This window comes from Equus caballus, chromosome 15 (assembly GCF_041296265.1).
Source record: "Equus caballus isolate H_3958 breed thoroughbred chromosome 15, TB-T2T, whole genome shotgun sequence".
Lineage (NCBI taxonomy): Eukaryota > Metazoa > Chordata > Mammalia > Perissodactyla > Equidae > Equus > Equus caballus.
Window position 1 is genome coordinate 11765879 of NC_091698.1, and position 27580 is coordinate 11793458.

The following is a 27580-nucleotide window of genomic DNA, read 5'->3' on the forward strand; positions in this document are numbered from 1 at the left end:
ATATAACACATTTTTAATGACTTGGTATAAACTGAATAATTTTGAGAAGTACGATACGAAGAGCCTAGATTTCCTTGAATAGATTGTTAGTTGAAATATGGATAGTAAAGATGCTGCTGGCGAGAGAGTTCACAAGGAAATTAAGAGAATTATAGAGGAGACCTAAATTACCTTAGAGAAAGCCTAAATGTCTGGTGAAAAGATGACATTGGGAAACAGCTGAATGTGTGGCTATGCTACCTCTTGCCCAAACATTGTCAAGATCAAAAGGTCACCATATTAAGTCACAAAAGAAGGGTTTTCTTTACAGATATTTTCAATCAAACTAGACCTGGAGGAAGGTGAAGAACCTGTATCTCAGCCATCACAACAAAAGCAAAACTCCAGAAGAGACCACCTCAAAACTCTTTGACTCTTGTCTAATGAAGTTATTCCCACACAGGATCTATGCAAGATCCACCAGCTTCTTGAGAATGTTAGGTCAAGAGAACACTGCCAGTTGGGACTGAAATACACAGACAGAACAGAAAATAAAGGAATGCTTTTGTTGGCATGAAGCTGATGATACAGCTACTCCTCTATGTGTACTAGCCTTCGAGAAGATAAGACGACTCAGAAGCTGGAACCAGGAGCCTGGATGGAATAACTAAGAGCACAGAGAGTGAAACCAGGAGCTCAGAAGACAGCGCTGAGAGCTCAGAGCACTAAACGTGGAGGGTTATTCACAGCCTTGAAACTTAATCAAGGGATTTTTAGTCTTTTAAAAGAAAGTTTACATATGCAATAAATATAGGAAATTTTTCTCTAATTTACAATTAATGAAGTAATTGCAAAGGAAAAGAATTGGGTATGTTGTTTTCACTCAGATTAACAATTTATACAGATTAATAATAATCATTTTAACAAGTGTTTAGGATACCATGCCAATAAGTGACTGAACTTTGAACTGATGCAAAATTTTTAAAGAGTAGTTATGTAATGTCTTCAGGATAATATTTCTAGGTATATGCAACTCACCTGTTTAATTTTTGTCTTTAATTAAGCTTTTTATTCTGTGATAATAATAGAGTTACATGCAATTGTAAGAAAGAAAACAGGGATCTCCCATATACCATACACTAAGTTTTCCCATCGATAAAATTTTACAAAATTCTAGCCCAATATTACCAACAGATATTGACACTGGTAGAGTCAAGAAGAACATTTCCTAGACCACAAGGACTCTTCATGTTGCCTTTTAAGAGGTTCATCCACTTCACTCTTACACCAACGCTTCCTAATCCTGCAACTATTAATCTTTTCTCTTTTTCTATAATTTTGTCATTTTAAAACATAAGTGAGACCACAGAGTATATAACGTTTTGAGATTGGCTTTCTTTCACGCTGCGTAATGCCCTTGAGGTCAATCCAAGTTCTTGTGTATACCAGTAGTTGCTAAGAAATATTCCCTCATACAGATGGATGACAGTTTGTTTAACATTGACTTGTAGAAGGACGTGAGGGATATTCCCAGTTTGAGGTTATTATGAATAAAGCAGACATAAACATTTTTGTATAGTTTGTGTGTGTGTGTGTGTGTGAAGAAAAGTCCTTGTGTATCTGGCATAGACGCCCAGGAGTGGAATTGCTGTGATTTTGGTGGTTGCACGTTTAGCTGTTTTGTCCTGTTTTTTAAAAAAATAGTTACACAAAACAAAACAAAACAAAAAACACCTGCTAAACCCTCCCAGGGTGACTGTACCATTTAAGTGTCATGTCAGCAGTGTGTGTGTGATCCAGTCACTTTGCACTCTTGCCGAAATTTTTGCTTACTACTGTTTTGTTTTGTTAATTTTATTTTAGCCATTCTGACAGGTGTTTAGTGCTAATGCATTGGGATTTTAATCTGCATTTATCTAATAGATAATGATAGTGAACTTATTTTCATTTGTCCATTTTTCTTGTTTGTATCCTCTTCAGTGAAATATCCCTCTATATCTTTTGCCCATGTTCCAATTGCGTTGTTATTTTATTGTTAAGTTTTGAGAATTATTTATATGTTCTACATTAGTATGTTGTCTGACAGGTTTCCTACTTTTTACATTGTGTAGCTATTCTTTTCATGATGTTAGTTGTCTTTCATAGAGCAAAAATTTTTATAAAGTTCACTTTACCAACAGTTTATTTTATGGGTTGTACTTTTAATGTCAAGCTTGAGAACTTTTTTCTAGTCCTAGAGTATTACTATTTTCTCTTATCTTTTATTTTATAAAAATTTATAGTTTTACATTTTGTATTTAAGGAATGAGATTTATATGGAGGTTCTTTTGTTTCCCACTGTTAGATGTCCAGCTCGTCCAATATCAGTTTGCTGAAAAAACTATTCTTTCCAAATTGAAGTGTTTTTGCAATTTCTGTGGGTCTTTCTTTTTATTATCCTGTTCCATTGATTTATGGGTTTATCCCTCCACAAACACCACCCAGTCTTGATTACTGTAGTTATAGTACAGGTCTTGAATTTGGATATAGTGATTCTTCTCACTTTATTCTTCTTTACAAAAATGCTTTAACTTACAGAAATTAAACAAAGAATCCTAAAATTCATATGGGGCAACAAAAGACCCAGAATTTCTAAGGCAATCCTGAGAAAGAAGAACAAAGCTGGAGGCATCACAATCCCTGACTTCAAAGCATACTACAAAGCTACAGTAATCAAAACAGCATGGAACTGGTACAAAAAAAGGTGCACAGATCAATGGAACAGAATTGAAAGCCCAGAAATAAAACCACACATCTAAGGACAGCTACTCTTCAACAAAGGAGCTGAGGGCCTACATTGGAGAAAAGAAAGTCTCTTCCACAAATGGTGCAGGGAAAACTGGACAGCTACATGTTAAAGAAGGAAAATTGACCATTCTTTTTCACCATTCACAAAAATAAACTCAAAATAGATGAAAGGCCTAAAGATTAGGCCTGAAACAATAAGTCTTCTAGCATAGAATATAGTCAGTACACTCTTTGACATCAGTTTCAAAAGAATCTTTTTGGACACCATAACCCCTCAGATGGGGGAAGCAATAGAAAGAATAAACAAATGGAACTTCATCAGACTAAAGAGCTTCTTCAAGGCAAGGGAAAACAGGATTGAAACAAAAAAACAGCCCACTAATTGGGAAAAAATATTTACCAGTTATTTATCCGACAAAGGGTTAATCTCCATAATATATAAAGAACTCACACAGCTCAACAACAAAAAATCAAAGAACCCAATCAAAAAATGGCCAGGGGACATGAAGAGATATTTCTCCAAAGAAGATATATGGATGGCCAATAGACACATGAAAAGATGCTCATCATCACTAATCATCAGGGAAATGCAAATCAAAACTACACTAAGATATCACCTTACACCTGTTAGAATGGCAAAAATACCCAACACCAAGAGTGACAAGTGTTGGAGAGGCTGTGGAGAAAAAGGAACCCTCATACACTGTTGCTGGGAATGCAAACTGGTGCAGCCACTATGGAAAACAGTATGGAGATTTTTCAAAAAGTTAAAAATAGAAATACCTTATGACCCAGCCATCCCACTACTGGGTATCTATCCTAAGAACCTGTAATCAGCAATCCCAAAAGTCCCATGCACCCCTATGTTCATTGCAGCATTATTCACAATAGCCAAGACATGGAACCAACCTAAGTGCCCAGCAACTGACGGATGGATAAAGAAGATATGGTATATATATATATATATATATACACAATGGAATACTACTCAACCATAAAAAGGACAAAGTCGTCCCATTCACAACAACATTGATGGACCTTAAGGATATTATGTTGAGTGAAATAAGCCAGACAGAGAGAGACGAACTCTGTATGACTCCACTCATAGGTGGAAGTTAACATATAGACAAAGAAAAGTGATTGGTGGTTACCAGGGGAAAGGGGGATGGGGGTAGGGCACCAAGGGTGAAGTGGTATACCCACAACATGACTAACAATAATGTACAACTGAAATTTCACAAGGTTGTAAACTATCATAATCTTAATAAAAAAAATGCTTTAACTATTCTAGTTCCTTTAACTTTCCATATAAATTTTAGAATAGCCTTGTCCACATTAACCAAAGATCTTGTGTGGAATGTCATAGGAATTTTGTTGAATCAGTATTTCATTTTGAGAAGAAACGACATTTTGAGTTTTCCCATCCATCAACATATTATGTCTCATCTCTCCATTTATTTAAATCTTCATTTTTTTTATTAGTGTCTTTTGGTTTTCACCACACAAGTCCTGTATGAATTGCTAAACTTACATATAAACGTTTCCTTTTTTAACAATTATAAATATATTGCATTTTTAGTATTGATGTCCATGTGTTTATTTCTGCTATATAGAAATAATTGATTTGTTGAATATTTACCATCATCATTAGACATTGCTGAGCTCACTTATTAATTTTAGGAGGTTTTTTTAAATTGTTTTATGTGGACAATGTGTCATCTGAAAATAGGGGTAATTTCACATTTCTTTTTAAATTTGTATGTTGTGTATTTCCTGTTCTTGTTTTATCATGCTGACTAGAGCTTCCAGTGTTGTCCTGAATAGAATGGTAACAGCAGAATCTTGATCCTAAGGGAGGGCAATGGGTAATTATATGAGTCAACTTGGATTGGTCACAATGCCCACATATTTGGTCAAACATAGATCTGAGTGTTTCTGTAAAAGTATTTTGGGATGATATTAACATTTAAATAAGTGGATTTGTGTAAATTATCCTCCACAATATGAGTGGGCTTCATACAATCAGTTAAAGGCCTTAATAGAACAAAGAGTGACTTCCCCCAAGCAGGAAGGGGTTCTGCCACCAGACTCAATCTGCAAGGCTTCCCTGAGTCTCCAGCCTGCTGGACTCACCTGCAGATTTTGTATTTACCAGGCCTCTACAGCCATGTGAGCCAATTCCATAAAACAAATTTTTGTCTCTCTATTTCTGTTTCTATATATATATAGTATATATATAGAATATAGTATAGTATATACATATATATAGTATATATAGTGTATATAGTATATATATATACATACAATAATTTAATCATATTTAGTTAATGATTATAAATTATACCCATTCTGCAATGCATATAATCATATAATGAAGTATTTAAGACTACTCATTAAGATGTTTCTAACAAGTGACTTGCCATATGCATTCAGTTCAGTCTTATTTAGTGAACCTAAGTAATGCCCATTCTGTAATGTGTGAAGTGCTTCAGATAATTCTTATAAAAAGGGTTCTAACAAATTACTTTCAAGGTGCATTAAGTACAGTATTAGTTCAATGAATCTAATTTATCCCCACTATTTAATGCATATAATAAAGTGTTTATGAAGATATTTGTAATGAGCTTCTTGCTAGAATCTCAGCACAGTCTTATTTTAGTGAATAGAAGCACTACGCACTCTGTAGCACATGTAGTGAAGTTATTAAGAAAACATGTAACAAGATGTTTCTAACAAACTGCATGCAAGGTGCAGTCAGTGTAGTCTTATTTCAGTGAATATCAGTATTGCCCACTCTGTATGCATGTAACAAACCTTTTACATTCACTTCTTATAAATATGATTGTAGCAAGCTAAATGCAAGAAGCATTCAGCACAGTCTTATTTTTCAGTGAATCTCAGTCATATCCACTCTGCAATCTATGGAGTGAGTTGTTTAGAGACAATACTTATAAAGCTGATTCTTAAGCTACATGCAAGTGCATTCAGTATGTTCTGATTTCAGTGAATCTAAGTAATACCCACACCATAATGCGTGTATTGAAGTTTTAAAATACACTTTGAAAGATGTTTCTAAAAACCTACCAGCAAGATGGTTACTACAGACATTTCAGTGAAGCTAAGTTATACCCACTCTGCAATGTATATAGTAAAGTGTTTCAGAAACTTATTTTAAAGAGGATTTTAACTACAAGAAAGCACGGAGACAACTAAATAAAATTAGAAAAACAATCCATGAACAAAATGAGAAGTTTACAAAGAAATAAAAACCATCAAAACACAGAAAACCTAGAGCTAAAGAATGCAGCGGCTGAACTGAACAACACAATAGACAGATTTGTCCTCAGACCAACAGAAGAAAGAACCAGTGTCCCATAAAATAGATTCTTTGAAAGTATTCAGTCAGAGGAGCAAAGAGAAGAAAATAATGAACGAGAGTGAAGAAAGCCTATGGGAAATATTGAACAAAATCAAACAAAGCAATATAGGCATTATGGGACTCCCAGAAGGAGGAGAGAAAGAGAAAGAGATGAAAAGACTATGTAAGGAAACAATAGCTGAAAATCTACCAAATTTGAGAGAAGAAATGGACATCCAGATTAATGAAGCCCAAAAGTCTCTAGACAAGATGAATCCCAAAAGGGCTACAACAAGCTACATTATAATTGAATTGTCAAAAGTCAAAAATAAAGAGAATTTTGAAAGTAGCAAGAGAAAAAATAGAAACCAAATCAAAGAGCTACAAAATGTTCCTCCTCCCCACACACTTTACACTGTATCAATAGGATTTTTGTAAAGCAGGGAAATGAGACTGAAAACAACACATCAGAGGCCTTATATAAGACCTATCTATGAAATCCCAAAGATAAAAGGAGAGACGATGATCTTCCAAGATTGTCAAAACAAAACAGAGAAGAAATAATTTATTTTCTGGAGATGAGTTGATACATATGTTAATGGAGAAAGACTTTATAATGTATAAAATTATGGCAAAGAGAATATCAGGTGTGTGTGTGTGTGTGAAAGGTGTGGAACACCCGTGGATTCTGGACTTTGACATGACTAGGTTATGATATTCACATTTTCATTATTTTTAAAATTTAATATTGCTGTGTAATTTGAAAGATACCTGACTCACTGAAATAAGAATGTACATAATTTATCTTGCAAGCCTCTTGTTAGAACTCTCTTTATAAGAATTTTCTGAAACACTTCACTACATGCATTACAGAGTGGGTATTACTTAGAGTCCCTGAAATAAGACTATACTGAATGTATCTTCCAATCAGCTTCTTGGAAACATCTTCTTGGAAACACTTCACTACATGCATTACAGAGTGGGTGCTATATTTACTAAAGTAAGACTGTACTGAATGTGTGTTGCAAGTAGCTTGTTAGAACCCTCCACGTAAGAAATTCCTTAAACACTTCACTGCATGCATTACAGAGTGGGTAATACAAATATTCATTGAAGTAGGGTGCACAGAACACACTTGGCAAATTACTTTTTAGAAATATTTTGTTACATTTTTTATTCATAACTAAACTACATGCATTAGAGAGTGAATACTGCTTCTATTCACTGAATTAATACTGCACTGAAAGATTCTAACAATTGACTTTTTAGAGACATCTTCATAAGAACTGTGTCTAAAAACTTCACTACAAGCATTTCAAAGTGGGTATTATATAGATTCTCTGAAGTCAGACCATACAGAATGCATCTTGCAAGTAGCTCATAGTTTACTGAACTCTTTTAAGGGGGTTATTCTAAATTCTTTGTCAGACAATATATAGATCTCCATTTCCTTAGGTTCACTTATTGGAGGTTTATTAGTATTCTTTGGTGTTATCATGTTTGCCTGAATCCTCATGATCGTTGAATCCTTTTGTTGGTGTCTGCACATATGAGTAAGCAGTCGGTGCTTCTAGAAATTGCAGGTTCACTTCAGCAGGGAAAGACTTTCCCAAGTCGGCTCAACTTGAGTTTCTGGATGAGTCAGCTGATGAGGTCTACAAGCTGGTGTTTACTGCAGGAGTCTCTAGTTGGATGAGACTACTGCTCCTTGTCTGACGTTGGTGGGGCAGGGTAATCCTGCTGGCTGGGCTCTGCCTTTAGACATGCCTGCTTGCTGGGCTCCACATTCAAGCAGGGCTGCTGGCTGTGCTCTTCAGTCAGGCAGGGCCACTAGCTGGGCTCCACAATCACCTGAGGTCTAGCTTTGTCACAGGCTGTTTCGTGGTAGGACGGTGCCAGTGGTTGGACCCCACAATTGGGCATGGCTACAGGTTGGGCTCCACAATTATCCTTGGCTGGGTGCTGCCTCAGGCTGTGATCCCAGAACAGACTGTGCTGCTGGCTGGTGTCTACATTCAGGCAGGACTGCAGGCCCTGCCCTGAAGTTGGGTGGGGCCACATGTTGGGCTTTGTAATTGGACAGGCCATGGGCTTTGCCCCAATATTAGGCTAGGTCATTGACCATGCTCTCTGACTGGGCAGTTCCTTCAGCTGTATCTCAAGGTGGAGTGGGGCTAGAGACTCCATGATTGGTTGGGGACACTGTCAAGTCTCCCTCGTTGGGGGATCTGCAGGCTGTGCACCAAGATTTCTGTGAGGTCACTAGCTTGACCTCTTGCCTGGGAGAAGTTACAGGCTATTCTCAGCAATTGGCAGGGCTGTAGCCTTGGCTGTAGTTTTCTTTACTTTCTATGTCTTTGTCTGGCTTTGATAATGGCGTAATTTTGGCCTCCTAAAATAAGTTTGGAAGTGTACTCCCCTTCGTTTTTTTGAAAATGTTTGACAAGGAATGACATTAATTCTTCTTTTAATGTTTGGTAAAATTGACCAATGAAGACATCTGTTCTGGGGTTTTGTTGTTGTTGTTGGGAGGTTTTTTAGTACTATCTCAATCTCCTTTCTACTTATAGGTCTTTTCAGCCTTTAAATTTCTTCATGATTCATTGTCCATAGGTTATATGTTTCCAGGAATATACTCAGTACACTTTGTTGGCATATTATTGTTCATAGTTATCTCTTATGACATTTTTAGAATTTCTTTGACATCAGTTGCAGTATCTCCTGTTTTATTTTTGTTTTTAGTTTTTTGTCTTCTCTCTTTTTTCTTAATCTAGGAAATGTTTGTCAATTTTGTTTATCTTTTAATAAAAGCACTTAGTTTTGTTGATTTTTATCTATTTTTTCTAATCTCCATTTAGTTTATTTTTGTTCCAGTCTTTATTATTCCCTTTATTCTACTGAAATTTGGCTTAGTTTTTTCTTTTTATAGTTCTTTACATTGTAAAGTTTGGTCCTTAATATGAGATCTTTCTTCTTTTTTAATGTAGGCATTTAAGTCTATGAACTTTCCTCTTAGCTCTGTCTTTGTCGCATTCCAAAATTTTTTTCATTTGTATCAAGATATTTTATAAGATACGTTTTGATTTTTCTGTTAACACATTGGTTGTTCAAGTGTGTCATTTAATTTCCACATACTTCTGAATTATTCAGTTTTCTTCCTGTTTTATTTTTATAGTTTTATTCCATTGTCATGAATGACATGGAGTCATACACGGTATGATTTCAATCTTGCTAAGTTTGTTAAGATTTGTTTAATAAACTAGTACATGATGTCTCCAGGAGGATGTTTCATGTGTGTTGTGCTGCTGTTGTGTGTAATGTTCAGTATATATCTGTTAGATCCATTTGCTCTACAGTGTTATTAAAATCTGCTGTTCCATCACTAAATTTCTGTTTATTCTATTGATAATTGAACGTGGGGTATTAAAGTCATCTTTTATTATATTCTTGTCTATTTCTTACCTCAGTTCTATTAATGTTTACTTTTTATATTTAGGTTTTCTGATGTTGGTGCATATATATTTTTAATAGTTACATCTTCATTATGAATTAAGACTTTTATCATTATATTTTGTCTTTCTTCACTCTTGGAACAGTTTTTGATTTAAAGTCTATTTTGTCTACTCCTAGTCACCCCTGCTTTCTTTTGTTTTCTATTTATATGAAATATGATTTCTGTTCTTTCAATTTTAGCCTATTGTGTACTTAAGTCTAATGTGAGTTTTTTTGGTAGACATTATATAGTCTCTTATACTTATAATTGGGTCTTTTTAAAAATCCATTTAGCCACTCTCTGTCTTTTTATTTGGGAACTTAACACACTTATATTTAAATTAATTATTAATAGCAAAGATACACCATTGCTGTATTTTAAATTATTTTGTCTTGTAGTTATTTTCTTCAACTTTTACTCTCTTGCTGTCATCTTCCATTATGTTCTGTTGATTTTTTGCATTAACATATTTTTATTTCTTTCTATTCTTTATTTTTATTTTTATTGAAATAACATTGGTTTATACCATTGTATAGATTTCAGGTGTACATCATTATGTTTCGATTTCTGTGTAGACTATATGATGATCACCAACCAAAGTCTAATTACCTTCCATATGTCACCATAAATATGTGCCCTTTAAATATTTCATCCTTCTCCCTCCCCACCCCACCCCAAGTAACCAACAATCTATTTCTCTACATGTTTGATTATTGTTGTTTATCTTCCACATATGAGTAAAATCATTTGCAATTTGGCTTTCTCCATCTGTCTTATTTCCCTTAGCACAATGCCCTCAAGATCCACCCATGTTGTTTCAAGTGACATGACTTCAATTCATCTTTTTATAGCTGAATAGTGTTCCAGTGTGTGTGTGTATATATATATATATATATATATATATATATACACACACAATATCTTCTTTATCCATTCATCTCTTGATGGGCACTTAGGTTGTTTCCAAGCTTTGGCTATTGTGAATAGTGCTGCAATGAACATAGGGGTCCATAGATTTTTTCAAATTAGAGTTTTCGTGTTCTTCAGAATAATAGTAGGAAGTGGAACAGCTGGATCATATGGTAGTTCTATTTTTAATTTTTTGAAGAGTCTCCATTCTGTTTTCCATAGTGGCCGCACCAGTTTGTACTCCCACAAGCCATGTATGAGTGTTCCCTTTTCTCCACATCCTCTCCAACACTTATTTCTTGTCTTTTTAAAAATAGCCATTCTATTATTAAAGGCAGGCATGAGGTGATAGCTTATCGTAGTTTTGATTTACATTTCCCTAATAATTAGTAGTGTCGAACATCTTTTCATGTGCCTCTTGGGCATCTGTGTATCTTCTTTGGAGAAATGTCTGTTCAGATCCTCTGCTCATTTTTTAATTGGGTTGTTTGCTTTCTTTTTTTTTTGAGTTGTATGCGTTCTTTTGGGATGTTAATTCCTTATCAGATAGAAGATTTGCAAGTATCTTCTCTCAATTGTTATATTGTCTTTTCATTTTCTTGATAGTTTCCTTTGCTGGGTGGAAGCTTTTTATTTTTATGTAGTCCCATTTGTTTGTGTTTTCTTTTGTTCACCTTGCTTGAGGAGACATGATGTTCAGAAAGATGTTGCTAAGACCAAAGTCAGAGGGCATACAGCCTATGTTTTCTTCTGTAAGGTTTACAATTTCAGGTCTTATACTCAAGTTTTTAATCCATATTGAGGGTTTTTTTCTGTATGTCACACAAGATAGTTTATTTTCATTCTTTTGCATGTGGCTGTCCAGTTTTCCCCATACCATTTGTTGAAGAGACTTTCTTTTCTCCATCGTATGTTCCTGGATCCCTTGTCAAAAGTTAGTTGTCCCTAAATGTATGGTTTTATTTCTGGGCTTTCAATTCTGTTTCATTGATCTGCACGTCTGTATTTCTGCCAGTAATATCCTGTTTTGATTACTATAGGTTTGTATTATGTTTTGAAATCATGGAGTGTGATACCTCCAGCTTTGTTCTTTTTTCTCAGGATGACTCTGTCTATCCAGGATCTTTTGTTGTTCCACATAAATTTCAGGATTTTTTTCACTTTCCATGGAAGTTATCATTGGGATTCTGATTGGGATCCCATTGAATCTGTAAATTGCTTTAGATAATATCCACATTTTGACTATGTTTGTTCTTCTAATCCATTAGCACAGAATATCTTTCCATTTCTTTATGTATTCTTCAATTTCTTTCAATAATGGCTGACGGTTTTTGGTGTATACATCTTTCTCCTCCTGGTTAAATTCATCCCTATATATTTTATTCTCTGTGTTGCAATTATAAAAGGAATTGTATTCTTGATTTTTCTTTTACCTAGTCCATTGTTAGTCTATAAACAAAATCAGAAATGAAAATGAAAGGAGAAATTACAAATGATACTACAGAAATATGAAATATTATTAGAGAATACTATAAAAAGATATTCGCCTACAAATTGGATAGTCTTAAAGAAATGGATAAAGAGTTGAATTCATACAACCTTCCAAAACTGAATCAAGAAGAAATAGACAATCTGAAAAGACTGATCATCAGAAAAGAGATGAAAGCAATAGTCAAAAACCTCCCCCAAAACAAAAACCCAGCACCAGACAGCTTCTCTGGTGAATTTTACCAAACATTCAAATAAGATTTATTACCTATCCTTCCCCCTTGAAGAGACTGTTGTTTGAGCATGAATATTATGTACATATTAATGAAATAAATTTTATCTTGTTTTACAGAGCTTCTCTATTTTTATTAAATTATTTTATCAAGTTTGTTAACAGGAATTGCAAAAATATGTTAGCATATCCTGATAGCATGTCCTTGTTTTATTTCTGTTTTTAATTTTTATTACTTTTGTGTTTTGATAGTTTTTTTTAGATATTCTGGATATTAGTCATTTGTAAAATATGTGGTTGAAAAATATATTCTTCCAATCTTTAGTTTGTCATTTTATTTTCTCAACAGGTTCGACAACAGAGAAACATTTTTTAATTCTTAATGAAGTTCAATTTAGCATTATCTTTTTTCTTTTTCTTTTCAGTAACAAAAATCACCTTCTGCAATATTGAAAAGTTAAACTGCATTGCATTTGCAGTCTGTTCACTGATTTCAGTGACAAGAGTGTGAACACCAGAAACCTCATTTTTTTTTCTTTAGTTTTAAGGAAATCCAACAGATACAAATTTGGCTCTATACTAGGACTTAGTCTCACAGGGATATAATAAATAGACACTGTCCAGGAGTAGAAAAAGGAAATTTTGTTGAAAGTGCAACTTATATCTAAATAGTTTAACTTTGAATTTTAAAATTTATTTTTATGTGTATGTATATATTAATTTTAAGTGTACATATCAATGGCACTATTGCATTCATAATGTTGTGCAGCCATCACCACTATTTCCAAAACTTTTTATTCACCCTTCCCCCAGAAATCTGCAATCATTAAGCAATAGCAGCCTTTTACAATTTTACAGTCCACAAGCTCCGGGTAATCTCTATTCTACTTTCTGTGAATATGAACTTCCTATCCTACATATTTTGTTTAAGGCAATCAAATAATATTTTTCCTTTTGTGTTTGTATTATTAGCATGTTTTCAAGGTTAATTCATATTGTGACATATATCAGATTTAATTCCTTTTACTTCTGAATAATATTACGTTTTCTATATATACCACATATCATTCGTCCATACATTTATTGATGATCATTTGGGTAGTTTCTACCATTTGGCTACAGTTAATAAAGACCATTGATGTACAAATGTCTCTTTAAGTCCATGTTTCAAGTGTTTTCGGCATATACCTCAAAGTGCACCTATTGAGCTATACGGTAATTCTACATCTAACTTTTGGGGGAGACATAAAATTGAAAACCATTTTACATCCCCACCTACAATATAAAATGATTCAACTTTGTCTACCTCTTTGCCAACACTTACTATTTTCCATTTTTTTTTAAATATAGTTATCCTAGTATATGTGAGGTGGTATGTCATTGTGCTTTTGATTTGCAATTGACTAATGACTAATTATGTTAATCTTTTTTGTGCTTACTATCGATTTGTAAATTTTCTTTAGGGCCATGTCTATTCATGTATTTTGCTCATATTTTAATTGGACCATCTGTCTTTTTCTTGTTGAGTTGCAAGAATTCTTTCTATATTATGGACACCAGACCCTTAGTAAATTGATTATTTACAAATTTTTCCTCCTATTCTGTGGGCTGTTTTTTTTTTTAACTTTCCTGATTGTTTCCTTTAATGCACACATAGTTTTGATAAAATTGAATTTCCTATTTTTTTGGCTCATGTTTTTGGTTTCACATCTAAGAACTCAGTGCCAAATCCTAAATAATGATGATTTATCTGTATGTTTTCTTCAAAGAGTGATATAATTTTAAGTCTTACATTTAGGTCTGTGGTCTATTTTTGTTAATTTTTGTGTGAGTTTTGAGATAAATGTCCAACTTCACTGCTTTGCATGTGCTCATTCAGTTGTTCCAGTACAATCTGCTGAAGAGACAATCATTTTCTAATTTAATGTTTTTGCTCTCTTGTTAAAAATCAACTGGCCTTAAAAGTTTATATACATCTCTTGGTCAACTTTTCCATTTCTGCAAAAATATCCTTGGAATTTTAAAAAGAATTGTATGGAATCTGTACCTCATTTTGAGTGGTATTGACATGTTAACAGTATGAAACTTTTTAGTCCGTGAACATGGCCATCTTCCCATTATTTATGTCTGTAATTTCTTTAAGCAATGTTTTGCAGTTTCAGTGCACAAGTCTTTCACCTCCTTGGCTAAATAGAATCTTAGGTATTTTAGTCTTTTGTATTCTATTACAAATGAAATTGCTTCCTTAGTTTTCTTTTTGGATTATTTATTGATGCTATACAAAATCACAATCAACTTTTTAATATTTCTGTTGCAGAATAGTTGACATACAATATTATGACAGTTTTTGCTATACAACACATTGCTTTGATATATATGTGCGTTACAAAATGATTACCACCATAAGCCTATTAACCACCCATCACCAAAGTTGCTATAATAGTATTGACTGTATTTCCTATTCTATATACTATATCTGTGAATTATTTTATAACTGAAAGTGTGTATCTTTTAATTGCCTTCATCTAATTTGCCCAACCCCCATCCCTTTCCCCTCTGGCAACCACCAGTTTGTTCTCTGTATCTATGAGTCTGTTTCTTTTTTATTCTACTGCTTCATTTTTTTTTTTTAAATTACACATATAAGCGATAATATATGGTATTTGTTTTCCTCTGTCTGTCATATCAATTTGCATTATACCTTCTATGTCAATCCATGTTGTTGCAAATAGCAAGATTTTATTCTTTTTTTTTACTTAATTAAATATCCATTACATGCACACACACACACACAACTTTGGTTGTTTCTGTATCTTGGTAACTGTAAATAATGCTGCAATGAATGTAGGGGTTCATATATCTTTTCAAATCAGTATTTTTGTTTTCTTTGATATATATACACAAGTGGAATTCCTGGAATTTTCTGTTTTTCATAGAGGCTACACCAGTTTTCATTCTCACCAACAGTGCATGAGGTCTCCCTTTTCTCCCAATCCTTACCAAATTTTGTTATTTGTTGTGCTTTTGATTATATCCATTCCTACAGGTGTGAGATGATATCTCAGTGCAATTTTTATTTGTATTTCCATGATGATTAATGATGTTGAGCATTTTTTCATGTGTCTGTCAGCCATCTGTAATGTCTTCTTTGGAACAATGTCTATTTAGGTCCTGTGCCCATTTTTTAACTGGATTGTTTGGTTTTTTTGATAATGAGTTGTATGAATTCCTTATATGTTTTAGATGTTAACCCCTTATCAAATGTACCACTTACAAATGTGTTATCCCATTTAGTAGGTTGCCTTTTTGTTTTACTGATGGTTTCTTTCACTGTGCAAAAGCTCTTTAGTTTGAGGTAGTTCCATTTGTTTACTTTTGCTTATGTTGCCCTTTATTGAGGAGACATTTCTAAAAATAATTGCTAAGAACCATGTCAAAGAGTTTGCCATCTATGTTTTCTTCTAACGGTTTGGTAGTTCCAGGTCTTACCCTTAAGTCTTTAATCCAGTTTTAGTTTATTTTTGTATACGGCATAGGAAAGTTGTCCAGTTTTATTCTTTTGTGTGTAGCTGTTCAGTTTTCCCAATAACATTTATTGAAGAGACTGTCTTATTCCCATTGAATATTCTTGCCTCCTTTGTCATGGATTTATTGGCTATATAAGTGTGGGTTTATTTCTGGACTTTCTATTTTTTTCCATTAATGAATGTGTCTGTTTTCTGTCAATACGATCCTGTGCTGATTACTATAGATTTGTAATGTAGTTTGAAATCAGAGAGCCTGATATCTCTAGCTTTGTTCTCTTTGCTTAAGATTGCTTTGGCTCTTCAGGGTCTTTCATGATTCCATACAAATTTTAGGATTATTTGTTCTAGTTCTTTGGGCAACACCACTAATATTTTGATAGGAATTGAAAAAGTCTGTAGATTTCTTTGGGTAGTAAAGCAATTTTTGGTAGTATAGACATTTTAACAATATTATCTCTTTCAATCCAAGAGCACAGAATGTCTTTCAATTTATTTGTGTTCTCTTCAATTTATTTCATCAATGCCTTATAGTTTTTAGAGTAAAGGTCTTTCACTTCCTTGGTGAAATTTATTTCTATGTATTGTATTCTTTTTTATCCAATTGAAAGGGGAATTATTTTCTTAATTTACCTTTCAGATAGATTGTTATTAGTCTATAGAAACTCAGCAGGTTTCTGTATATAAATTTTCTATCCTGCAAGTTTACTGAATTTATTAGTTCTAATAGTATTTTTGTAGAATCTTTAAGGTTTCTATATGCAGTACCATGTAATCTGCAAATAGTGAGAGTTTTACCTCTTCCTTCCCAACTTGGATGTCTTTTTTTCCTTTTCTTGTTTGGGAGTTGTGACTGTACTTTTAACATTATGTTGAATAAAAGTGACAAGAGTCAGCATCCCTGTCTTGCTCCTGATATTACAAAAATGCTTTCAGCTTTTACCATAATATTTGCTGTGGGTTTATCATATGTGGTCTTTATTATGTTGCAATATGTTCCCTCTATGTGGTTGTAGTTAAAGGTATCGCTTTACAAAAACCACCTGTTTTTTGAGTGATTTGTTTATATTTTAGGTTATGGATGATAGATATAGGACATATATATGCAATTTTCTGAAAATCTTTTACATAAATGATGTTGAAGTTTGTCAAAGGCTTTTCCTGAATCTGTTGAGATAATTACATGAATTTCATTTTCCACTTTGTTAATGTGGTATATCACATTGATTGATTTGTGGAAATTGAACCATCCTTGCATCAATGAGATAAATCTCACTTGATTATGGTGTATGATCCTTTTAATGTGTTGCTGAATTCTATTTGCTAATATGCTGTTGAAGATCTTTGTGTCTATGTTCACCAGGGGCATTGGACTATAGGGCCCATTTGTGGTATTGATACCAGAGTAATGCTAGCCTTCTGGAATGTGTTTGGCTATGTTTCTTCTTTAATTTTTTGGAACGGTTTGAGAAAGGAAGGTATTAATTCTTCTTTAAATGTTTGGTAGAATTCAACTGTGAAGTCTTCTGATCCTGGGCTTTTGCTTGTTCTGAGTTTTCTGGTTACTCACTCAATTTCATTGCTAGTAATAATTCTGTTCAGATTTTCTATTTAGTCTTAACAGTTTTTATGTTTCTAGGAATTCATCCATTTCTTCTATAGGTCCAATTTGGGGGCATATAATTGTTCACAATAATCTCATATGATTGTTTGTATTTCTGTGATGTCAGTTGTAGTTTCTATTTTATTTCATATTTGATTTATTTGGGCCCTTCTATATTTTTTTCTTGATGAGTTTTGCTAACGATTTATTAATTTTGTCTCTTTTCGAAGAACTGGCTTTTAGTTTCATTGATCTTTTCTATTTTCTTTAGTCTCTATTTTATTTTATTTTGCTTTGATCCTCATCTTTGCCTTTACTAAACTTGGATTTTGTTTTTTCTTTTTCTACTTTCTTTAGTTATAAGGTTAAAATTTTTATTTGAAATTTTCCTTGTTTCCTGAAATAGCCCTGTTCTTCTATAAATTTCTTGTTACAATTATTTTTGTTGTGCCCCTTAAATTTTGGAATGCTGTGTTCTCATGTTTATGTATCTCAAGGTATTTTTTGCTTTCCTCTTTAATTTCATCAAGGGTCCATATATCGTTTAGTAGTATGTTGTTCAGACAACATGTGTTTGTGTTTTTTCCAGTTTTCTCCTTGCAGCTGATTTCTAATCTCATATCACTGTGTTCAGAAAAGATGCTTGACATGGTTTTAATCTTCTTAAATTTATTGAGGCTTGCTTTGTTCCCTAACATGTGATCTATCATAAAGAAGGTTCCCTGTGCACTTGGAAATAAAGTATATTCTGTTGTTTGCAGATGGAATGTTCTGTATATATTTATTAAGTCCAGGTGACCTAATGTGTCATTTAAAGCCAATGTTTTCTTATTGATTTTCTGTATGTATGACCTATCCATTAGTGTAAGTGGGATGTTAAAGTCCCTTACTATTCTTGTATTACTCTCAATTTTTTCCTTTATGTCTCTTAACATTTGCTTCATGTATTTAGTTGCTGCTATGTTGGGTGCATAGATATTTACAAGTTTTATATCCTCTTGTTGGATTAATCTCTAACATTATGTAACACTCTGCTTTGTGTCTTATTACAGTCTTTTTTAAATTAAGATTATGATAGATTCCAACCTTGTGAGATTTCAGTTGTACATTATTGTTAGTCATGTTGCGGGTACACCACTTCCCCCTTTGTGCCTTCCCCCCACCCCCTCTTTTCCCTGGTAACCACCAATCAGTTCTCCTCGTCTATATGTTAACTTCCACCTATGAGTGGAGTCATATAGAGTTCGTCTTTCTCTGTCTGGCTTATTTCGCTTAACATAATACCCTCGAGGTCCATCGATGTTGCCGCGAATGGACCAATTTTGTCCTTTTTTATGGCTGAGTAGTATTCCATTGTGTATATATACCATATCTTCTTTATCCAATCATCAGTTGCTGGGGATTTAGGTTGGTTCCATGTCTTGGCTATTGTAAATAATGCTGTGATGAACATAGGGGTGCAAGGGACTCTTGGGATTTCTGATTTCAGGTTCTTAGGATAGATACCCATTAGTGGGATGGCTGGGTCAAAAGGTGTTTCTATTTTTAACTTTTTGAGAAATCTCCATACTGTTTTCCATAGTGGATGCACTAGTTTGCATTCCCATCAACAGTGTATGAGGGTTCCTTTGACTCCACAGCCTCTCCAACATTTGTCGCTCTTGGTTTTGGATGATTTTGCCAATCTAACGGGTATAAGGTGATATCTTAGTGTAGTTTTGATTTGCATTTCCCTCATGATTAGCGATGATGAACATCTTTTGATGTGTCTATTGGCCATACTTATATCTTCTTTTGAGAAATGTCTGTTCATGTCCTCTGCCCATTTTTTGATTGGGTTGTTTGATTTTTTGTTGTTAAGCTGTGTGAGTTCTTTGTATATTATGGAGATTAACCCTTTGTCAGATAAGTGGCTTGTAAATATTTTTTCCCAATTTGTGGGCTGTTTTTTGTTTCAATCCTGTTTTCCCTTGCCTTGAAGAAGCTCTTTACTCTGATGAAGTCCCATTTGTTTATTCTTTCTATTGTTTCCCTCAACTGAGGAGTTATAGTGTCCAAAAAGATTCTTTTGAAACTGATATCAAAGAGTGTACGGCCTATATTCTCTTCTAGAAGACATATTGTTTCCGGCCTAATCTTTAGGTCTTTGACCCATTTTGAGTTCATTTTGGTGTGTGGTGAAAAAGAATGGTCAATTTTCAATCTTTTGCATGTGGCTGTCCAGTTTTCCCAGCACCATTTGTTAAAGAGACTTTCTTTTCTCCAATGTAGGCCCTCTGCTCCTTGGTCGAAGATTAGCTGTCCATAGATGTGTCGTTTAATCTCTGGGCTTTCAATTCTGTTCCATTGATCTGTGGACCTGTTTTTGTACCAGTACCATGCTGTTTTGATCACTGTAGCTTTGTAGTATATTTTGAAATCGGGGATTGTGATGCCTCCGTCTGTGTTTTTCTTGCTCAGGATTGCTTTAGCAATTCGCGGTCTTTTGTTGCCCCATATGAATTTTAGGATTCTTTGTTCAATTTCTGTAAAGAATGTCCTTTGGATTCTAATTGGGATTGTGTTGTATCTGTAGATTGCTTTAGGTAGTATGGACATTTTAACTATGTTTATTCTCCCAATCCATGTGCATGGAATGTCTTTCCATCTCTTTATGTTGTCGCCAATTCCTTTCAAGAAAGTCTTGTAGTTTTCATTGTATAAATTCTTCACTTTCTTGGTTAAATTTATCCCAAGGTATTTTATTCTTTTCGTTGTGATTGTGAATGGGATTGAGTTCTTGAGTTCTTTTAATGTTAGTTCATTGTTAGTGTATAGAAATGCTACTGATTTATTTATGTTGATTTTATACCCTGGTACTTTGCTGTAGTTGTTGATTGTTTCTAATAGTTTTTCTATGGATTCTTTGGGGTTTTCTATATACAAGATCATGTCATCTGCAAACAGCAAGAATTTTACTTCTTCATCACCTATTTGGATTCCTTTTATTTCTTTTTCCTGCCGAATTGCTCTGGCCAACACCTCCAGTACTATGTTGAATAGGTGAATAGAAGTGGTGAAAGTGGGCACCCTTGTCTTGTTCCTGTTCTCAGGGATGGCTTTCAGTTTTTTTGCATTGAGTATGATGTTGGCTGTGGGTTTGTCATATATGGCCTTTATTATGTTGAGGTACTTTCCTTCTATACTCATTTTATTGATGGTTTTTTATCATAAATGGATGTTGGATCTTGTCAAATGCTTTCTCTGCATCTATTGAGAAGATCATGTAGTTTTTGTTTCTCATTTTGTTAATGTAGTGTATCACTTTGATTGACTTGTGGATGTTGAACCATCCCTGTGTCACTGGTATAAATCCCACTTGATCGTGGTGTACAATCTTTTTGATGTATTGCTGTACTCGGTTTGCCAGAATTTTGTTGAGGATTTTTGCATCTACGTTCATCAGTGATATCGGCCTGTAGTTCTCCTTCTTTGTGTTGTCCTTGTCAGGTTTGGGGATCAGAGTGATGTTGGCTTCATGGAATGTGTTAGGGAGTACTCCATCTTCCTCAATTTTCTGGAATAGTTTGAGAAGGATAGGTATTAAATCTTCTTTGAATGTTGGGTAGAATTCTCCAGAGAAGCCGTCTGGTCCTGGACTGTTATTTTTGGGGATGTTTTTGATTACTATTTCTATTTCTTTACTTGTGATTGACCTATTTAGACTCTCCATTTCTTCCTGATTCAATTTGGGGAGGTTGTAGGAGTCTAGGAGTTTGTCCATTTCTTCTAGGTTGTTCAATTTGTTGGCATATAGTTTTTCATAGTATTATCTTATGATCCCTTGTATTTCATTGGTATTTGTTGTGATTTCTCCTCTCTCATTCCTAATTTTACTTATTTGATATTTCTCTCTTCTTTTCTTGTTGAGTCTGGCTAAGGGTTTGTCGATTTTGTTAATTTTTTCGAAGAACCAACTCTTTGTTTCATTAATCGTTTCTCCTGTCTTTTTTGTTTCAATATCATTTATTTCTGCTCATATTTTTGTTATTTCCCTCCTTCTCCTGACTCTGAGCTTTGTTTGTTCTTCTTTTTCTAATTCTGTTATGTGTCGTTTGAGGTTGCTTATGTGAGCTTTTTCTTGTTTAGTGAGGTGAGCCTGTATAGCAATGAATTTCCGTCTTAGGACTGCTTTTGCTGCGTCCCAAATGATTTGGTATGTCGTGTTCTCATTTTTATTTGTCTCCAGATAATATTTGATTTCTTCTTTAATTTCTTCAATAATCTATTGTTTGTTCAGAAGCGTGTTGTTTAGTCTCCACATTTTTGCACCTTTCTCTGCTTTATTCTTGTAGTTGCTTTCTAGTTTCATAGCATTATGATCAGAAAAGATGCCTGATATTATTTCAACTCTCTTGTATTTATTGATGCTTGCTTTCTTTCCCAAAATATGGTCTATCCTTGAGAATGTTCCATGCGCACTTGAGAAGAATGTGTAACCTGCTGTTTTTAGATGAAGTGTTCTATATATATCCATTAAGTCCATCTGGTCTAATTTTTCATTTAATTCTATAATTTCCTTGTTGATTTTATGTCTGGATGTTCTGTCCATTGGTGTTAATGGTGTGTTGAGGTCCCCTACTATTATTGTATTGTTGTTGATGTCTTCTTTTAGTTTTGTTAAGAGTTGCTTTACAAATTTTGGTGCTCCTGTTTTGGGTGCGTATATATTTATAAGTGTTATGTCTTCTTTGTGGAGAGTCCCTTTTATCATTATATACTGTCCCTCTTTGTCTTTCTATCTGTTTTGCTTTGAAGTCTACTTTGTCTGATATTAGTATAGCGACACCTGCTTTCTTTTGTTCATTATTAGCTTGGAGTATTGTCCTCCATCCCTCACTCTGAGTCTGTGTTTGTTTTTGGGGCTGAGGTTTGTTTTCTGGAGGCAGCATATTGTTGGGTCTTGTTCTTTGACCCATCCTGCCACTCTGTGTCTTTTGATTGGGGAGTTCAATCCATTTACATTTAGAGTGATTATTGAAATGTGGGGGCCTACCGCTGCCATTTTATGTCTTTTTTTTCGGTTTTCTTCAATTTCCTTTGTTTCTCATCCCATGGTTTAATCTGTTCTGATGGAGAGCTGCTACTCTCTGTTGTTTTCCATCTACTTATCTCCTTTGCTCTTGGTTTTGTAGCCCCTTTCCTTTTCTTGATTTTTCTGAAATGAGGGTTTTCCTGAGCATTTCCTGAAGAGGAGGTTTTGTGGAAATGAACTCCCTTAATTTTTGTTTATCTAGGAAAGTTTTTATTTCTCCATCGTATTTGAAGGATATTTTCACTGGGTAGAGAATTCTCGGCTGTAGGCTTTTGTCCTTCAGATTTTTGAATATATCATTCCATTCTCTTCTAGCCTGTAAAGTTTCTTCTGAGAAATGTGCTGATAGCCTGATTCGGGTTCCTTTGAAGGTTAATTTCTTCTGTCTGGCTTCCCTTAGTATTTTCTTCTTGTCATTGACTTTTCCTAGCTTCACTCCTATATGCCGTGGCGTTGGTCTTCTTGCATTGATAAAGTTTGGAGATCTATTGGCTTCTGTCACATGAAGTTGCATCTCTCTCACCAGGATTGGGAAGTTCTCAGCCATTATTTCTTTGAATAGGCTTTCTTCCCCCTTCTCCATCTCCTCTCCCTCTGGTATACCTATACTCCTTATGTTGCATCTCCTAATTGAGTTGGATAATTCTCAGAGAGTTTCTTCATTTCTTTTTAGTCTTTGTTCTCTCTCCTCCTCTGCCTGCAGCATTTCTATATTCCTATCTTCCAAATCGCTAATTCTTTCCTCCATATTATCGGCCCTACTATTCAGTGCATCTAGATTTTTCTTAATCTCGTCTATTGTGTTCTTCACTTCCAGTATTTCTGTTTGGTTCTTCTTTATAGTATCAAACTCTTTTGTGACATCGCTCCTGAACTCGTTGAGTTGTCTATCTGAATTCTCTTTTAACTCATTGAGTTTTTTAATGATGGCTGTTTTGAAGTCATCGTCGTTTAGGTTATATATTTCATTTTATTTGGGATTGTTTCCTGTGTATTTGTTATTTTCCTTCTGTTCTGGAGACTTAATATATTTTTTCATATTGCTTGATGTTGTAGATTTGTGCCTCTGCATAGAGATAGAGTTTAGTTACTCCTTCCACTTGTTTCTACTGGTGTGGTGGGGGAGCAGCTGTTTATACTGCACCAACCAGGAACCCTATCAGCTGTTGCTAACTGGGACTGGGCCCCTCCTCGTAGTCATAGTGCTCCTGTGGGTTCCCTCTTCAGCTGTGGGGGCCGTCATGGGGGGCTTCATTCTGCTGGTGCCTACTGTTTCAGACCACCTAGACGTGCTCCCTCCTTGGGGTCTGCAGCCGTGTTATGGGTTTTTCCAGTGGCCAGGGGCAGGATCACTTATATTTGCAGCTCTGTCACTGTCAGTACCCACAAAATCTCACTTGTCCACTATGGGTCACAGCAGAGCTATTGGCGTCTTCTGCAGTCTGTGGTTAGCTCACCTAGTTATGCTACTTTTGTCCCAGGGTCTTCCAGTCTTGTGGCTGCCATATGGGTGCTCTCGACTGGTGCTGTGCAGTGGCTTTTGCTGAGGCTGGTGTGAGACTGTAGGGTTTCTCCCTAGGCTACGGAGCCAGGTCGCTGGAACTCCACCCAGCCTCAGTCCTCTCCCCCAGGATCTCAGGGATCCCCTTGCCCTGTCTGGGGGATAGCCGGAGACCTTGAGTTCAGTGGCAGCTGGCTGGCTGCTGTCCTGCATGGTATTCTCCTCTCCGGGACCCTCCCAGTGTTGTGGATGCTGGGTGGGGTCTCTCTGCTGATGGCAGGTAGAGAATTTGCCTGCTGCATGTGCTGAACTCTGGCATATCCCCCCAGGCCACCGAGTCAGTTACTGGAGCTCCACCCAGCCCCAGTCCTCTCCCAGGAATTTTCCGTTAGCCCTGAGCCCCAAGCCGTGATAGCCACAGTCAGTGGGTCTGGCGGCGGCAGCTAGCGGGCTGCCACACCACTTGGGGTTCTCTCCAGGAACCTCCCATCTTTGTGGATGCTGGGCAGGGCGTCTCCGCCAATGGCAGGTGGAGACTCTGCCTGCTGCCCAGGCGGAACTCCAGAGCTTCCCCCCAGGGCCACAGAGCTGGCCACTGGAGCTCCACCCAGTCCCAGTCCTCTCCCAGGAGATCTCCGGCAGTCCCGAGCACTGCCCGGCAGTCAGTGGGGCCGGCAGCAGCAGCTGGCAGGCCCCCACGCTGCTTGGGATTCTCTCAGGGACCCTCCCGGCATTGTGGATGTTGGGTGGGGCCTCTCCACTAATGGCAGACAGAGACTTTGTCTGCTGCCTGGGCAGGACTCCGGAACTTCCCCCCCAGGCCATGGAGCCAGCCGCTGGAGCTCCACCCGGCCCCAGTCCTCTCCCAGGAGATCTCCAGTGATCCCAAGCCCCACCTGGCAGTCAGTGTGGCCAGCAGTGGCAGCTGGCATGCTGCTGCGCCATCTGGGATTCTCTCTGGGACCCTCCGGGCACCGTGGATGCTAGGCAGGGCCTCCCTGCCAACAGCAGGCAGAGGCCCTCCCCACGGACTCAGGTGTGTAACTCTGGAGCTTCCCTCTGGTCTTAAGTGTAATTGCAGGGGGCTTAGGTAGGGCTCTGGTCACCTGTTTCCACCGTCGCTCCTCTGGTGTGTGCTCCCTCCTGCCCTAGGTGTGTGTCAATGTTCTGGGGGTGTCCGCTGGAAGAAAGCCACTTGCAGGTACTAGGCTGTTCAGTCGGGGTCTGAGAGTTTTTACCTATCTCCACCTCCTCCCGGAGGGAAGTCTGTCCGTCTTCTGATGTATAGCAGCGTGGGTCTCTCAGGGGTCTACAGTCTTTGTTATTAAATCTATTTTTTCTGATCCAAATGTTGCTATTCCACCTTTCTTTTCATTTCCATTTGCAATGAACATCTTTTTCCATTTCCTCCTTTTCAGTCTACGTGTGTCTTTACATCTGAAGTGAGTTTATTGTAGTAAGTATATCTATAGGTCTTTTTTAATCCATTCAGCCGCCCCCAATCTCTTGATTGGAGGTTTTAGTCCATTTAGATTTAAAATAATTACTGACAGGCTGGTAATTATTGCCACTTTGTTAACTGATTTCAGATGGTCTTATAGTTATTCTCTGTCATTTTGTTTGTTTGCTTGCTTGCTTCCCTTGTAATTTGACTACTTTATTTAGTGTTATGTTTGTATTTTTTTCTCTTTATTTTTTGTGTATCTATTATCTGTTTTCAGTTTGTGGTTACTATGAAGGTTTTATGTAACAACTTATATATAGCAGTCTATTTTAAGTTAATGGCTGCTTAAGTTTCAGCACATTATAAAAACAGTACTATTTTACACCCATTGCATTTTATATTTTTGGCATATTTACATTTTTTATTTTATGTATTTATTAACTACATGTGGATATAGATTATTTGACTACTTTTCTCCTTTAACCTTCATACTACTATATAGGTGGTTGATCCACTATCTTTACCGTATATTTCCCTTTACCAGTGAGGTTTTTAAATAATATTTATATTTCCAGTTAGGGTGCTTTTTTTTCTATTTATAGAAATTCTTTTAAAATTTCTTGCATTGTCATTTTAATGGTGATGAAATCCTTTAGATTTCGCTTGTCTGGGAAACTCTTTATCTCGCCTTCAATTCTGACTATTAACCTTGTCAGGTAGAGTATTTTTGTTTGTTTTTTTTTTCACACTTTGAATATTTCATGCCACTCTATTCTGACCTGCACTGTCTCTGCTGAAATGTCAGCTGATAGTCTTTAGGGGGCTCCCTTCTACATAACGTTGTTTTTCTCTTGCTGTTTTTAATGTTCATGTTTTATCTTTTACTTTTGACAATTATAATGTGTCTTGATGTGGGTCTTTCTGACTTCATCTTGCTTGGGACTCTCTATGCTTCTTGAACTTGGATGTCTATTTCCTTTATGAGGTTAGAGAATTTTTCATTCATTGTTTCTTCACATAGGTTATCTGTCCCTTTCTCTCCCTCTTCTCCTTCTGGGGCTTCTATAATGTGGATGCTAGTATGCTTGGTGTTGTCCCAGAGGTCCCTTAAACTGTCCTTATTTTTTTAATTCCTTTTTATTTTTGCTGTTTTCATGGGTGATTTCCCCTACCCTGTCTTCCAGATCACTGATCTGTTTTTTTACATCATATAATCCATTTCTGATTTCCTCTTGTCTTTTTTTCACTCTCTTATAATCTTCACCTCTGAGTGGTTCTCTTTTATAGTTTCTATCTCTTTGTTGACATTCTCACTGGGTTCTCCAATCATCTCCTGAGTTTGGTAAGCATTTCGTTAGCTTTACTGTGAACTCTTTATCTGGTATACTGCTTATCTCTATTTTGTTTAGTTCTTTTTCTGAGATAGTATCCTTTTTCCTTTTTTGGTATCATATTTGTTTTCTATTCATTTTATCTAACTCTCTGTGTTTTCTTTATGTATTAATTACATTAGCTACAGCTCCTGGTCTTGAAGGAGTGGCCTTAGGTAGAAAGTGTCCCCTGGGGCTTTCTGTTCTCCAGAGCCCCTTGCTCCAGGAATCCCTTATGTGGTCTGCATGCACCCTCCTGTTGTCAGTAGGCCACAATTGGTACAGGTATGCTGCTGTATAGGGATGTCCTCTGGTGTGGCTTGCTGCAAAGCTTAGCAATGAGAGCTGGTGGCATGCTGGTGGGTGAGGCAGGGCTCCAGTCCAGTTGGTTGTGAGGCCCAGCCACATCTCTTGCAAGCACTGTGGTGTATGGGGCCAGTCCTCCTGGTCAGGAGCCACTTTAGGGGGATGCTTATCCTGGTTGAAGTTACCTACTTGATGTCGTATGGTAGGGGCTGACTTGGAAGGGCACCAGTGTTGGCCAAGGAAGCCTGTTGGATGTCGCAGGGTGGGGGAACTTTGTAAGGACTCTTGTGTCAGCCAAGTCCACTCATCAGGTGTGGTGGGATAGGGGGCCACTTTGCAGGATCATGGGCTGGCACAGGTCTACTGAGGAATGCCACAGTGGAGTGAGTAGTGCTATTAGGGTAGATGAGGAGTGTCAGAAATGGCACCTTCCAGCACCAGTTCTGCTAGGTAGAAGGTGAGCAAAAAATAAAGATGTCTGCCAAAGCATTCATCTATGGCAAATGTTTTAA